This window comes from Ursus americanus, chromosome 19 (assembly GCF_024610735.1).
Source record: "Ursus americanus isolate L20-20 chromosome 19, mUrsAme1.1.p, whole genome shotgun sequence".
Taxonomy (NCBI): Eukaryota; Metazoa; Chordata; class Mammalia; order Carnivora; family Ursidae; genus Ursus; species Ursus americanus.
In genome coordinates, this window is record NC_142145.1 from 7,389,064 (window position 1) to 7,403,726 (window position 14,663).

The following is a 14,663-nucleotide window of genomic DNA, read 5'->3' on the forward strand; positions in this document are numbered from 1 at the left end:
CCAGAGGGGTGGGGGGCAGGGATGGGTGAATCAGGTGATGGGGATGGAGAAGGGCACTTGCTGTGATGAGCACAGGTGACGTATGGAAGTGTTGAGTCACTATATTGTACACCTGAAACTCATGTTACACTGTTAACTGGAATTTCAGTAAAAATGCACAAAAAGAAAAATAAAATAAAAGCTCTATTGTACACAGTGGAGGCAGAGTTGAGTTTTGGCCAAATCGTCATTCGAAGAGTGGATTTGAGGGGGCACAGGTGTGGTCGAGGGAAGGAGAGCTAGATCAACTTTAACAGAGGGCAAAAATCACAACTAACCTGTTGAGAAAATCCCGTAGAACGACGGGGGCCAGTTTTGGATGTGTTGTGTCGTTTTGATTCGTCCATGTTGCCCCCATTCCACTCTTACCTGACGCATCTGATATTCACTCGTGCAGTGCTCTGGACAGAGAAATGGACAGAAACAGAGGATCCCAGCTCTTAGGGAGCTGTGTTAAATGAGGAACCAGATCCAGGAAAATACCATCACATATCGTGATAAAGGCTCTGAAAGAGGAGAGCAGAGTGACCAGCAAGCGCTTCCAGAGGAGGTGAAGTTCCAGTGGAGATCCGAGGACCGAAGACCGTCCTGACCACAAGCTGTGCGTCGTCGGTATTTCGGTCACAGATGGTGTACGGTGAGTGCAAAGGAAAGAAGATCATCCTGGGTCTGAAGAAGGTCAGGTGTTATCCCAACTGCAGCAGGAAACCGAAGAATGGAGGGAATCCTGATCCAATTTGCATTTATTTTTTTATGATAATATTTTTTTATTATATTGTGTTAGTCACCATACAGTACATCCCTAGTTTTTGATGTAAAGTTCGATGATTCATTAGTTGCGTATAACACCCAGTGCACCATGCAATACGTGCCCTCCTTACTACCCATCACCGGTCTATCCCATTCCCCCACCCCCCTCCCCTCTGAGGCCCTCAGTTTGTTTCCCAGAGTCCATAGTCTCTCATGCTTCATTCAGTTTGCATTTAAAGGGGAAAAATATTTTGGCTGCTGTGGACAGGAGTGGGGTGGGGGCTCAGCAAGAATGGAAGTAGAGAGATCCACATGTGGTCAGGAAGTGGTACGGTGCTCCAGAAAGGTGACCCTGAGAAGATGGAGAAGTAAACAGATACAAGACATTTAGCGGTAGAATCAGGAGGCTCAGACAGGGAGCCAGGGAGGCAACACTTAGGTTTACCATGTGTATATGTGCGTGTGGTGCATGTGTGTGTGTGCACTTATGCCTCTACTGCTGAAACTCGACTGTATTGTTTCTACACCAAAACACTAATCTTTCCCCTTAAAAGCAGAATTACTTAATTTGTCCTGGGTGACACAGAGAAGTGCCAAGTAATATATCATCGGTTGTGTTGATTTATGTACATAAAATAACACCAATTGAGTGTCATGACTTTACTGATAATGGAAGAAAAACTATATTTGGCCAAATGCTTTTTTTTAATGTTTTTTTATTACATTATGTTAGTCACCATACAGTACATCCCTGGTTTCTGATGCAAGGTTCGATGATTCATTAGTTGCGTATAACACCCAGTGCACCATGCAATATGTGCCCTCCTTACTACCCATCACCAGTCTATCCCATTCCCCCACTATGGACTCTGAGAAACAAACTGAGGGCTTCAGAGGGGAGGGGGGTGGTGGGCAAATGCTTTTAACTAATAAAGAAAAGATTTTAACTAATAAAGAAAAGATTTCTTTAACTAATAAAGAAAAGATTAAATGATTATTCCCTTGCAATTCTGATTGTATGTCCACTGTTCAAAGTCTCCGTTGATTTTTCCCTTGGGAATATTCACAGGAAATGAACAAATTTAATCCAAAAATATTCACCTCCAAATCTATAAATTATGGTCCAATTTCATTTCCATGAATCTAGGGGGGCATTTTCAACAACATGCAAACCCTGTGATAAGAGTATCTGCCTCAACCAGGCAACTCACAGGAGGAATAATGGATCTGCGGATATTTCTAACTCTTATTAAAAATGAAAGGACGAAAAGACTCTAAATAGGCAGACCTGCAATCCTCAGTTAGTTCTAGACTTTCTGATGAACATGGGCAAGCTGGTTTCCATCTGGCAGAACCGGATTATCAACTCTTGTGGGCAGAATCTTAAGTGAATTGATTTCAAAAGGTGTTAGGTGCCAGGTGGAGATTACAGGAGACTACAGGTGTGGGGGTTTGGGGAATACTTGTAAATTATAGAACACAATGATTAAAAGGCAGTTAACTATAATGGCTATAGCTTTCCCATAAAAGAGTTTGACACAAACAGGTGGTTAGCTAATCAGTGGGCAAGCTCTACTAAAAACCAGAAGAATGCCTAGAACCACACCACCTTTGAGCGTGGCACACGTGGTATTTATCTGGATCTGTCCCCATAAGACTGTCCCTGTGCCTGTACCTTGCATAAAGCTTTATCTTATCCCCATGATGTCTCTATTCTAAGGAACAGCCCAAGTTTTTTTGACTCCTCTCATTGGTGATTGTTATAGGAACAAATCAGGATAATGGTTGTAAACGGCTTCGAAAAATGCAAAAGTGCAAAGCCAATGCAAGACAGTGTTATAATTACTTATGATTTTCTTCTCTGATTCATCTGTTACATTATTATAATGATAGACTTGAAGGAAAGCACAAATATACAATTATAATAATAAATGTCATATTATGTAATAGTATTACATTGTTTACTGTTAGTCCTCAACAAAGAAATAAATGATAAAATCTCCTTAGAAGATTTTTTTAAACTATTGCTATTTTTATTTCACCCCAGATCCTGAAATCTGGCTTTCGAAGGATGGGACCATGGCATATGTATTTTCACCACTCTCTAGGTGATTTTCATGTACGCCCCAGCTTCAGAATCCCTGCCTCGCTTGGATGAATATAGGTAAGAGTACAATTGTAGTGGTCAAATAAATATAATTCATTTGAATGTACATAGTTAAATTGAGATTTTAAAAATTCAACAACCCCTATAAATTAGCAAAGTAAAAAACACAAATAATCTGCCAATTAATTCACACCTTTATGTACATTACCAAAAAATGCAGTAATACAGAGACCATTTCTCCGCTTCTCGCACCACTCATTACTGCAGAATCTCTGTCCCCCTGAAAACTGGAAATCTCCCAAAGGCATCTGTCTCACAGATAATCAAGGACATACCCCTGAGCTGTCCTCTCTGGCTCTTCTCCAGACTCAGGTGCTATATAAAGGCTCTTCGCTGCCAAGAGTGCCCCTCCAGTGAGACCAGCTGGGCTCCCAGAAGGCCAGCGCCCCGAGAGCTGGCTCCTCCACTGAGCCCGTCGTGCACGGCCGACATCTCAGGGTGCCCGCCCCCTCGGTGCACATGCTCTGTGATACACGGTGCTATCCAGTAATGTGGGGAGCACGTGTGCGTGCGCACGCACACGCACATGCACACCTACCCACACACATGCTCCACACACGCATGCACACCTACACCCACACACCCCGCACACACACAACACGCACACCTACACCCACACCCATCCCTCTAGGTCACGCTTCTGAGATGGTTCCTCAGAATTGCTTCCTTTTGCTTCCAGTGTCGCTCCCAGATTTGTAAAATTAGTGGTTTCTGTGTTTAGTCCCCAGACGTGAAGCCCTCCCCTGGAAGGTAGATGTGCGGAAGAGGCGAGTGAGCATCTGAGAGTAACAGGTGAGGTCTGAGCTGGAGGCTGAGTGACAGCCAGGGGCTCAAGTCAAAATCCTTTCCCTGTGAATCTACAATCTGGGGCGTTTCTGTCACACCAAGTTTGGCCCAACTCTCTTCTCCCTTATTTTCTGGAGCTGCTCATTAGAAAGGGTTTCTCTGAGGGGCCTGGCAGGAACGCTTGACTTCTAGCTTGACTGTGACTTAGGTTCAGGCTGGGGGCTGTCCATGTTATTCCCTGAGTCCTTGGTCTGCTGTGGGAGAAAAGTCGGACAGGCTGGTAATATCACAAGGAAAATCATGGAAAAGCCAGTTTTACTGAGGAGTAGAACACATTTTGCAAGAGCTGTTTCAATGTTTATCTTCTATTTTCCATGAAATTGTGATCAGTCTGCCGCGTTATTCCTTACCCTCCCTACCCTCCTTCCTCCATCCAAGAACAGCACTGTTACAGAGTCGAAAAATCCTGACCACTGCTCTGGAAAATGACCCACCTCTGCGCTGGTCCATTAAGCAAGCACGTCATTAAAGCCTTCTTTGTCAAAGCTGGTCTTTCCCAAGGTGACTGTGTCTCCTGACTCTGTGAATGCACCCACGTCAGACATCGCCGGTCAGGCAAAGCCTCGGTGCATATCCCTGATCGATGAAGAACAAACTCGCCGGCATCCATTGATGTGGACTACGGGAGGGCGGGGCTCCCAGTCCAGATAAGCATCAGAAATGCCTGCTCCCTTGCAGATCCGTCTCCGTAGTTCTGAATCAGGCCTACCCGGTGACATTATTAGCATCATTTACCAGGCTGTGAAATTCATCCAAGCCTACATTTTCATTTAGAGAGAGGAGAGACAGAACTGTAGTTTGGTCTGGTAACTCCCTCATCTCGCTTTAAGTCAGGAGGTTGCAAACATATAATCTCGAACAGCTTTTTTTTTTAATATTTTATTTATTTATTTGAGACAGAGAGAGAGCACGAGCAGGGGGAGCGGCAGGCAGAGGGAGAGGGAGAAGCAGGCTTCCCACTGAGTGGAGAGCCTGACACGGGGGTGGATCCCAGGACCCTGGGATCATGACCTGAGCCGAAGGCAGACGTTTATCCGACTGAGCCTCCCAGGTGCCGCTCAAACAGCTTAAAAAAAAAAAAAATCTTTCTTTTGAAATAATTTCAACTTACAGAAAAGTTGCAATAGTACAAAGAATACCCATATAGCCTTCAAGTGGATTCCCAAATGTCGATATTTTATCACATTTGCCCTATCATTCTGTCTTAATATGTATAGTACATTTTTTTTTGAACTTTGGAAAGTAAGTTGCAGACGTAATGACCCCCTACTCCTAACTACTTCAGTCTTACTAACCACACTACAATTAGCAAAAGCAGGGAAAGAGCATTGATAGAGTATTATTATCTATCCTAGAGATCTTGCAATAGTTTTGCCAATTGTCACACCAATGTCAGCAATGTAGCAAAAGAAAAGGAAACAGAATTTTAAGGCTTTGGGGGTAGGGCCCCAAAGGTGCTGAGATACTTTCCAGTGACAGGGTAGCATAAGAACTGTTAGGACTCAGTACACCATAGTCCTGATTGAAAACTTCTCTTCTCTTGGTATTTAGGCCTTGACACCTGCTGAATCAACATTATTTTTTTCTTTTTTAAAGAGAGAGAGTGTGTAGGGGGGGGAGGGGCAGAGGGAGACGGAGAGACTCTTAAGCAGGCTCCACGCCCAGTGCAGAGCCTGATCTGACAACCCTGAGATCATGACCTGAGCTGACATCATGAGTCAGACGCTTAACCGACTGAGCCACCCAGGCACCCTTGAATCAGCATTCTTAATTGCAGAGTGAGAAATGGACACAGAGAACGTTGATTATGTGCCTTTTATTTCTTCTCTGTTTCTCTTTTGACCAACTTAATTGATCTCAACAACACCTTACTGATGTCTGATACACGCAAGGCACTATCTCTGGTTTAGGGAAATACAAGGTTAAACAAAATGCAGTCTCAACACCCCTGTGAATCAAAATGTTATTAAATAAACAGCAGCCAAATTAAAATAGTGATAAAAAGGAGAGATGTGATAGATTATTAAGTCCCTACTGTTTGGTGGATGCCATATCAAATGATTTATATACATACCTCATTTAATTTTGACACACATGGTGAGATTGGCATTATCCTTCCTGTTTCATAGATGAGGAAATTAAGGCTCCTAAAATAAAGAAATCTGCCCAGCATCTCCGCCAGTGAGACCGAGAGCCGTAACCTGAACCTGTCTCCACAGCCTATGTGCCACTCCAGGAAAGTGAAAGGTGGGGAGAGATCAGAGGTGATAGCGTGGAGCAACGGGGAGGAGAGAGAGAGGGGAGGAGAGAACAAGTGAGTGACGGGCAGGAAGTCTTCCATGGGAGCACAGACTGAAGAACGGATAGGACTTCCAGAGCAAAGATAAAAGCACAATCCAGGGGCGCCTGGCTGGCTCAGTCAGTAGAGCATGTGACTCTTGATCTCGGGGTTGTGGGTTCAAGCCCCATGTTAGGTGTGGAGATTACTTAAAAATAAAATTTTACAACAACAAATGAAAACACAATCTAGACAGAAGGGAAAGCCAGTGGCAGTAGTGTCCTACACTTTGACTCAGCAAAATAGCCAAATTAGGCTCCCATGACAGAATGGAGGAGAGAGCATCTCAAAAGTTTGAGTCTGCCCAAGGGGCTCTGCAGCAACATGCGGGAGCAAGAACAGAAAATTGAGACCATTAGGCAGCAACCAGCTTCTCCCCTGGACACAGTGGTTGGTAAGCTTTCTTTTCTCCATGAAGTGCTTTCTGATTTCTTGTTTTTTATAAGGAAGACTCACCCATTTAAGAGAAAGAGTATCCAATAGTACTGGGAGGACTTTTTAAAATTCAATATTTCTTCAGGGTCTGTTAAGTGTAGACAAAAGCAAAGAGTCAGGACTCGCCGGCTTCCTGCTCTTTGGTCAAACGACAGACGGCACAGTTCCCAGGGAGGCCCTCTGGGTGGGTTGACATCTTCATTTCACTTCCCTCCCTCCAAGGTCACGAGCACTATCTACCATTTTTTCTGGGTAGGGTGCTCACTTACTAAGTTGATAAAATTATGAATGAGTGACTAGTGGATATTTTTAAGTCATGTGCTATCATATACAGGGAGCACGAGAACCCCAGTTTAGTAGGTGCCCCAAATCATTCTTGCTGTAAGCTCTCCTTGCAGAGAGTTGTAGGGTTACTTATATGGTTCAATTATAAAAATAACATAATCATTAAAAATAATAAAAATAATCTTTCAGAATAATCATGATTGACAGTACAGGCTTTAGAATCAGAAGACTTGAATTTGGTTTAATCTGCTTCTCCAGTAATCAACTGTGTGACATTGAACAAATTACTTCCATAGGCCTCAGTTGAAAATGTTGGAATAATAATGGCACCTACCATGAATATAGCTCTTAAAACTAATAAATAATCAGGGATGCCCAGGTGACTCCATCAGTTAAGCGTCTGCCTTCAGCTCAGGTTATGATCCAGGAGTCCCAGGTTCAATCCCCACATCAGACTCTGTGCTCAGCAGGGAGCCTGCTTCTCCCTTTGTCCCTCACCCTGCTCATGCTCTTTCTCTCTCTCTCACTCTCTCAAATAAATAAATAAAATCTTTTTAAAAGAGCAGTAAATAATCGTTCAATATATCTGAGCTGATATTAATATTAGACCCTCAACATCAACCACTAGTATTGTTCTTATGCATGTTTATTGCTCTTATTGGCCTTCCAGACAAAACCATGGTCCCTATGCTGTGGCCTGCACTGCATGGAAATTATATGGGCAGGTGTAACCAAAATAAAGAGAATCTTGTGATGTTTCTTTTTATAAATTTGTAATTAGAGGTACATGGCCTTTTCTGTTCTGCCTTTTCATGGAACAAAGGATAATCATTGTTTTCAATGCTCCTACAAATTTGTTATGATCACCGCTGTCATGTGGCTATGCAATATTTTAACAAGCAGACTCTGTGCTCAGAACATAAGAATTCAATAAACATTGAAAGACTGAATTGGAACATTATCAAAATATGGGACTACACTTCAAATAGTAAAAAGTATTTCCCTGTAATGTACTGGAAAATCTGAAGTGATTACCCTTCAGTGAAAGATATTTATTTGGGTTTCTACATGACCATCAATGACCAGTTGTCTATAATTTGGGAAAAATATTATCCTTCAAGAAAGAAGATTCCCCAAACCACCACCTCTATCTTAAAATGAATAAGCAGAAGCTTCTCTGTAAAGGATTCATACTGCAAATTTACAACAGAGCTTGCAGCAGCATGAACTAAATGGTCTCTACAACATTTTTAAAGAACACTTTTTTCTCATTACAAAGTAATACATTTATACTGCAGAAAATACAGATAATAAAATAGACAAAATAATATATCAAATGTAATATTACCACATCCTGGATAGAACCACAGTTAATTTAGCTATTTTGTGTAATATCTCAGTCTCTTCTGCCGTGTGTGTGTGTGTGTGTGTGTGTCTGTGTCTGTGTCTGTGTCTGTGTTATGTGTGTGTGTTTAAGATTTAATTTATTTGACAGAGAAGGAGAGCACAAGCAGGGGGAGCGGAAGCAGGAGAAACGGCCTGATGCAGGGCTCAATCCCAGGACCCTGAGATCATGATCTGAGCCGAAGGTAGATGCTTAACCGACTGAGCCACCCAGGCATCCCCTGTGTGTGTGTTATTAAGTCATCCTTCAGTGCACATGTTACAAAACTAGACATTTTTCACTCAACAATGTCGTATTAATGTCCTATTGTTACCATAACAAATTACCATCCGCTTGATGACACAAGTGTATTATGCTAACAGTTGTAGAGGCCAAAAGTCAGAAGTGGATCTTACTGGCCTGAAACCAAGGTGTCAGCAGACTGTGTTGCTTTCTGGAGGCTGTAGGAGAGAATCCTTCTTCTCGCCTTTTCCAGCTTCTGTAAACGGCTGCAGTCCTCAGCTTGCGGCCCCTTCCATCTTCGCAGCCAGCACCAGTCCACGGAGCCCTTCTCACCCTGCATCACCGTGACCTGGACTCTCCCGCCTCCCTCTTTCACTTATAAGGACCCTTGTGATTACATGGGGCCCAGGATAATCTTCCCAACTCCTGTTCAACTAATTAGCAACCTTAGTTCTATCTGAAACCTTACTTCCCCTTTACCATGCAGAAGGACAGACACACAGCTTCCAGAAACAGACAGGGACGCCTTTCTGGGGAAACGTTATTCTGCCCACCACAAATACATTCTGAGTATCCTTATCCTCCTTAACTATTCTTCTATCTACACTCTCATTTGTAATCTCTACAGTGCCTTTTATTGTATGGATATACCATAAACCATTATACCATTTTCCTACTATGAAGATATATAAGTCCCTGTCATTTGCAGTTCCTGGGCAATAAAAAGAAGACGTGATAGATTTAAAGAATACTGCTACATATATTAATATTTCTGAGAAGGCAGTGGATGAGTTTCTTATCAGTTTATACTGCCACCACACAGGTGTGAGCTGCTATTTCCTGATGCCCTCACAGACACTGACCATTATCTTTCCTTTTCAATCTCTGCCAAATGGAAAATTACTTTCCACTTTTATTTGCTTTTTTTTTAAATTCTATTGAGACTGAATATTGTTTCAGACTTATGGTGGCCACCCAAGGTTCTTCATTCGTACAGTGCATGTCAGTCATTAGTGAATACTCTTAAGCATGTAATCACGTCAGCAGCCTTGACAATGAGACTTTGTGGGAGGTATCTTCACTCTTACTGAACCCCTTCCACTCATGATATTATTAAATGCCCACATTGCTCCTGCATTGCTTCATCCTAAGAAAGCTCCACTTGTACTCTCTGGGTATGACACAATTTCCATGCCCTCAGTCACTGATGGAGTGAATCATTTAATACCAAGTGACAAGATGGCAGTCGCTCTGCCTGGGCTCCATGCCAATCAACGTTGAATGCAAGCCCGCTCAAGATGACTCTTCCTCCTTTTTCAAGTGAACCTTGCCTCCTTAGATCTTTCACTAGTGTGTTACCGGGTAACCCTCTCTGACACAATGAACCATTAGGACTGTATTTCTAAACTGATAAGAGAATTCCTGCTGCCTGATGTCTAGATTTGCTGGAATTCTCATTCAGCATATTATAGCCAACCCGGATTTTAGAAGCTGTTCTTATGTTTATATTAATCATTATTATTTAGTACCCTTTGTCTATGGTTCATACATACATTCCAGAAAAATAAACAATCCCTATGCAGTGAGCTACACTGCACAAGTATGACCAGCCCAGTGTAACTGACACAAAGAGAGGATCTTCAAGATGCTTCATTAGTTAATTTAGGCATGGCTAATACATTCATGTCATTTTTCTAGATTTTATATTCTCATATCTCTTTCTCTTCACATTTATTCATCCAAAATTGGAGGGTGGGAGGAGATACAGAAATTAAAAACAAAACAACAAAAAAACTCCCACAGTGAGTCTTCTCATATGAAACACATCCCAGTGTTAAAACAAATGAAAGAATATTGTGCAATTTCCAGGAAAATGTCAATAATGCCTGGCTCAATTTGAACAAATACCAAAAGGCTCAGAAATGCTTTCATCCCAACTAGAGGCAAATATTCCACTGAAAGTCAGGGGAGGGAGAAAATCAGGCTGCAGCCAGGGATCGGGGACAGTCTGGGTCCCCCAACCCGCCCCATCACCAATTTGTCCTGAGTTTGTGATGAATCCTGTTTCTCTGGTTTTAGGGGTTCTGTTTCAGAAGCACCCTGCATTTTGACCATTCCTATAGGCCGATGTCCAACAATGAAGCAAGCACAGCATGCCCCCATTTGGTGTTTGTGGAGGGTATGCTATCAACATTCGAATGTCTTCTAACACCGATTTTCTGGATTTCCCTGAAAGAACCTATCTTGATAGGCCAGATGTGAACTCCAGCCAGGGACCCGAGGTGCACTGCAGGCTGTGGAGCTCAGGGGTGGGGGCCCCCTGGCTGCCGCTGGGTTGCAATGTGACCATGCCCCTGCCCTTCCACTTCCCTCTCTTAAAATCAGAGAATGGTGCTGACTTCCTCATAGTGTTTCCGGAATTAAATAAGTGAATACATATTGAGTATTTCATCCGTCAGTTAAAAAAATAAGAAAAAAAAAAAAAGCAGCAGTGAAAATCAGCAGCTTCTCTTACAATTCAGGAACTAACCAGCCTCAAGCAAGAGAGTTCCACTTTGGCTTTCAGACATCACCCACAGACAAGACACCTCAGGAGATCCAAGAATTGACTTACTCAGCCAGCATCTGCTGAGCACCTGCCATGTCTGGAACCCTCCTGGAGAAGTGCAGACGGAAGTGGTCACACCTGAGGGCTTCACCATCTCTCAGGTGGTACAGAAATGTAGGTCAGGAGGGGCACCTGTAGCAGAAGGGGACCCACTGCGTAGGCTCCATGTACACAGTCAGCGGCTCTGAGGTGGGAGATCTTCTTCAAGACTTTGTAACGTAAGATAAACTCCTCTTCCATGTGGGACAACAGCCTTTACCAGATGGCCATGGACAGTTTCTGGAGGTGATCCTTCTTATCACTCAGCATACCACACCCCTCCCCTCTGGTGCCTCCAAACAGCTCAGGGAATTTCTGCAAAGAGTTTCCTCTGGTAACGCAGCAAGCCCTTGCCCTCTGTGTTCACGGCAGCGACAGCCACTTCGTTCCCCAGAAGAAAAGTCGCTGCACGCTTCTAAAATCAGATGAGGAAATGTCACTGCTGGCAAATGAATTTTGTTTTCCTGCCCCTGCCAAGAGCACCAGGGGAGAAGAATTTGGGAAAAAATCAGCGTTTTTCCTGACCAACCCACCTGGGATTGGGTCTTGGGGACTACGGAGAAGGGAGATTGAGTCTCCTGTTCAGTTAACAGCCAGCTTTATCCAGATCAGGGCAGGTGAGGGCCTAGACGTGTGGAGCACGGCATCATTAGTCCTGGAGCCAACGCTGGAGAAAGCACCCTTTCTCTGTCTCTTAGTATCCTCCTCCATACCCAGATGATAATAAGACATGTATTCACGTCAAAAGGAAGCTACTTAGAAAAACTGGCTTAATGCCTAGACAGGTCTTTGAACAGACTCACTGCTTAGGAGCAGTGTAACCCGTCCTGTTCCATGAAAGACTTCTCCCTCTGACAGGCCACCCACCTGGCCTGGCAGCAAAGTTGCAGGAAAGTGTCAAAAGCTAGTGCCGCAGACCACCCTGCCAGGGCCGCGAGTCTCCACAACCCCGGGAAGATAACGGCTGGAAAACAAGACTTTGAAAATGGTACGTTTTGCATTAGGTGGGAATTGATAAATGTGCCAGTTAAAAAAATTTTTTTCTGAATGTGACATCAGAGCCTCTGGATGTCTCCTGCAGAAAACCTCTGTCACTCAAGGGAGGGACACGATGACAATACGGACACTACAAGAGGACACGGCGCACGGTGTGCCGCTCGCTCCCACCCGCTCCGTGGCTGCTCTAGTCAGTCCTCCAACTCGCCCGGGCAGGCCAGACCTGCAGTGATTCCCTCTTCCGTAGAAGGTGACCGAGGCTCAGGGTTAACAGGGACTAGAGATACTTATGCCAGGACCCTGAAGAGAGAGGGGCCTGGGCAGGAGGGGATCAGAAGATGACAGAAAAGCCACGTCACGTGCTTTGGGCCAGTGGATGGGAAACTCACTTAAATGATAAAACCTCTTATTTATTCTACAGGGGATTTCTAAAGAAACTACTTTTTCTTTTCAAGTATTAATGGGAACATAGAAGAGACAACCTGGCAGTTGCTTAATGTTCTTGTGATAGGCAGTCCTTTGATGTGTGAACTTGGTGAGGCTACGGTTCTAGTTACTCAGTCAAACAGCTGTCCGGGGCGACTGGGTGGCACAGTCGGTTAAGCAGCCGACTGTTGATTTCAGCTCAGATCATGAGCTCAGGGTCGTGAGATCGAGCCCTGTGTTGGGCTCCAGCTCAGCACAGAGTCTGCTTGGGAGTCTCTCCTCCTGCCCTTCCATCCCTCTCTCTCTCTCTCTCTCAACCAATAAATAAATTTAAAAAATCTTATACAAACACCTGTCCAGGGATTGCTGTGAAGGTGTTTTGTACACACAAATCAAATCCATAACCAGTTGACTTAATCAGGGTGGTTTTCCCAGGTCATCTGGATGAGCCTGATTCAGTTGGTTGAAAGACCTTAAGAACAAGACTGAGGTTTCCCTGAAAGAGACATTCTGGTTGGGGACAGTGCCTTCAGAATGTTCCACAATTCCCAGCTTGCCCTGGGCATTTCAGATGTGACTAGCTGGCCCCACAATCATAAACCCGATTCCTTGCAATAAACCCCGACGGTCTATCTCCTACTGGTCCTGCTTTCCTTTTTTATTTTTATTTTTTTAAAAATTTTATTTGTTTATTTGACAGAGAGAGCCAGCCAGCGAGAGAGGGAACACAAGTCAGGGGAGTGGAAGAGGAAGAAGCAGGCTCCCAGCGGAGGAGCCCAATGTGGGGCTCGATCCCAGAACGCCGGGATCACGCCCTGAGCCGAAGGCAGACGCTTTAACCACTGTGCCACCCAGGCACCCCTGGTCCTGCTTTCCTGGTTGAACCCTTATTCTGAGTCAGTTCTGAAAACGTTCACCGTATTAGTATATAAGAATGAGTGTTAAGATATTGTGCATATATAAAAGCTAGTATTACAAAGTGCATTTTTAAGTGGTTTTAAAATTTTCCCTGCATTGCTATTTACTGATGAACTTATACTCTCTCAGAGGAAGGACTCGGAAAATCACCTTGCTAAGCCAAAGTAAACTTTAACTTAAAATTCCTTTTAAGTGATTCTGAACAAATTCTGAATGAACAGTCTTAATAAAGTTGCAGAATGTCAAAAGAGAGAGACTCCTTCCCTCTGATTTAAAGCACACATTAACATACACACATCTATTAGCGGGTACCTGCATAATCCCCACGGAAATTTCAAACAGCATTAATTAATTAATAGCACAGAATATTCAAATAGCATTAAGGCAACGCCAACAACATCCTGAATACCTTTAGCTTTGTGACCTTGGACAAGTCTCTCAACATCAATGCATCTCCAGTTCCTCATCCATAAAATAGGGATTCGAAGAGTGCCTGCCTCCTGGGACTATCACGATGACACTAAGTGAGTTAGTATTCTGAAGGGCTTAGAAGAGTGTGCAGCTCGTGTTACGCAGCATTTATTTGTGGGTTTGGGAAGCTTGGCAAGGACTTCACAGAGAAGCTGGTGCTAGAAAGACTTCCATCAGGGGAAGAGCACGAGGTACACCCCCGAGTCAGGGGGAAACCGGTTTGAGCAGAGCTTAGAGGCAGGAAAGAGGAAAGCTTGTTATGTTGACCCTAATTAAACCAGCCTGGACGGTTCTTACTAGAAACCCCACGAGAGAAAATGGGTGCCAGACTGTGGTCAAAGCCAAGTCTAGATTCTAAATCTATAATACCATATTTGAGATACCTCTAAAACTATACATTAGGTTTTTCAAAAGAATTTTATGGCTAAACAAGCTCACAAAACTGTTAAATGAAGACTAACAGGCTTCTTTAAAGCAGGATTCCCCTCAATTAGTAGATTAAGGCTCAGTCTACTAATGTGTTGCCAACAGGGCACCGCATGCAGCAGCTCCCGAAATGGGCACCAGGACCCCCTTGCTCCAGAGCACCTCCCCGGAGCGCCAGTCACAGGGGCACCCTCTGCAAACGCCAGCGGCGTGACGCTCTGGCACCTTGGGTCCTGCTGACCAACACGAACTCATTCCCACACAAACCACGCAAACCAGAGCGCACCCCCGC

At 43.9% G+C, this 14,663-nt stretch overlaps 1 protein-coding gene across 4 annotated transcripts in view; it reads right to left on the reverse strand.

Annotated features, from left to right (window-relative positions):
* SOCS6 (suppressor of cytokine signaling 6) overlaps positions 1 to 14,663 on the reverse strand; it is an 828,170-nt gene that overhangs the window by 707,957 nt on the left and 105,550 nt on the right. Inside the window, exon 5 of one of the 4 annotated variants that reach the window (XR_006778235.2) lies at positions 902 to 1,141. The exons of the other annotated variants lie outside the window; for them this stretch is intronic. The gene's annotated coding sequence lies outside the window, so the exon portion shown is untranslated. Of the gene's footprint in view, positions 1 to 901; positions 1,142 to 14,663 lie in introns of those variants that run through there. 4 annotated transcript variants of the gene reach the window in all.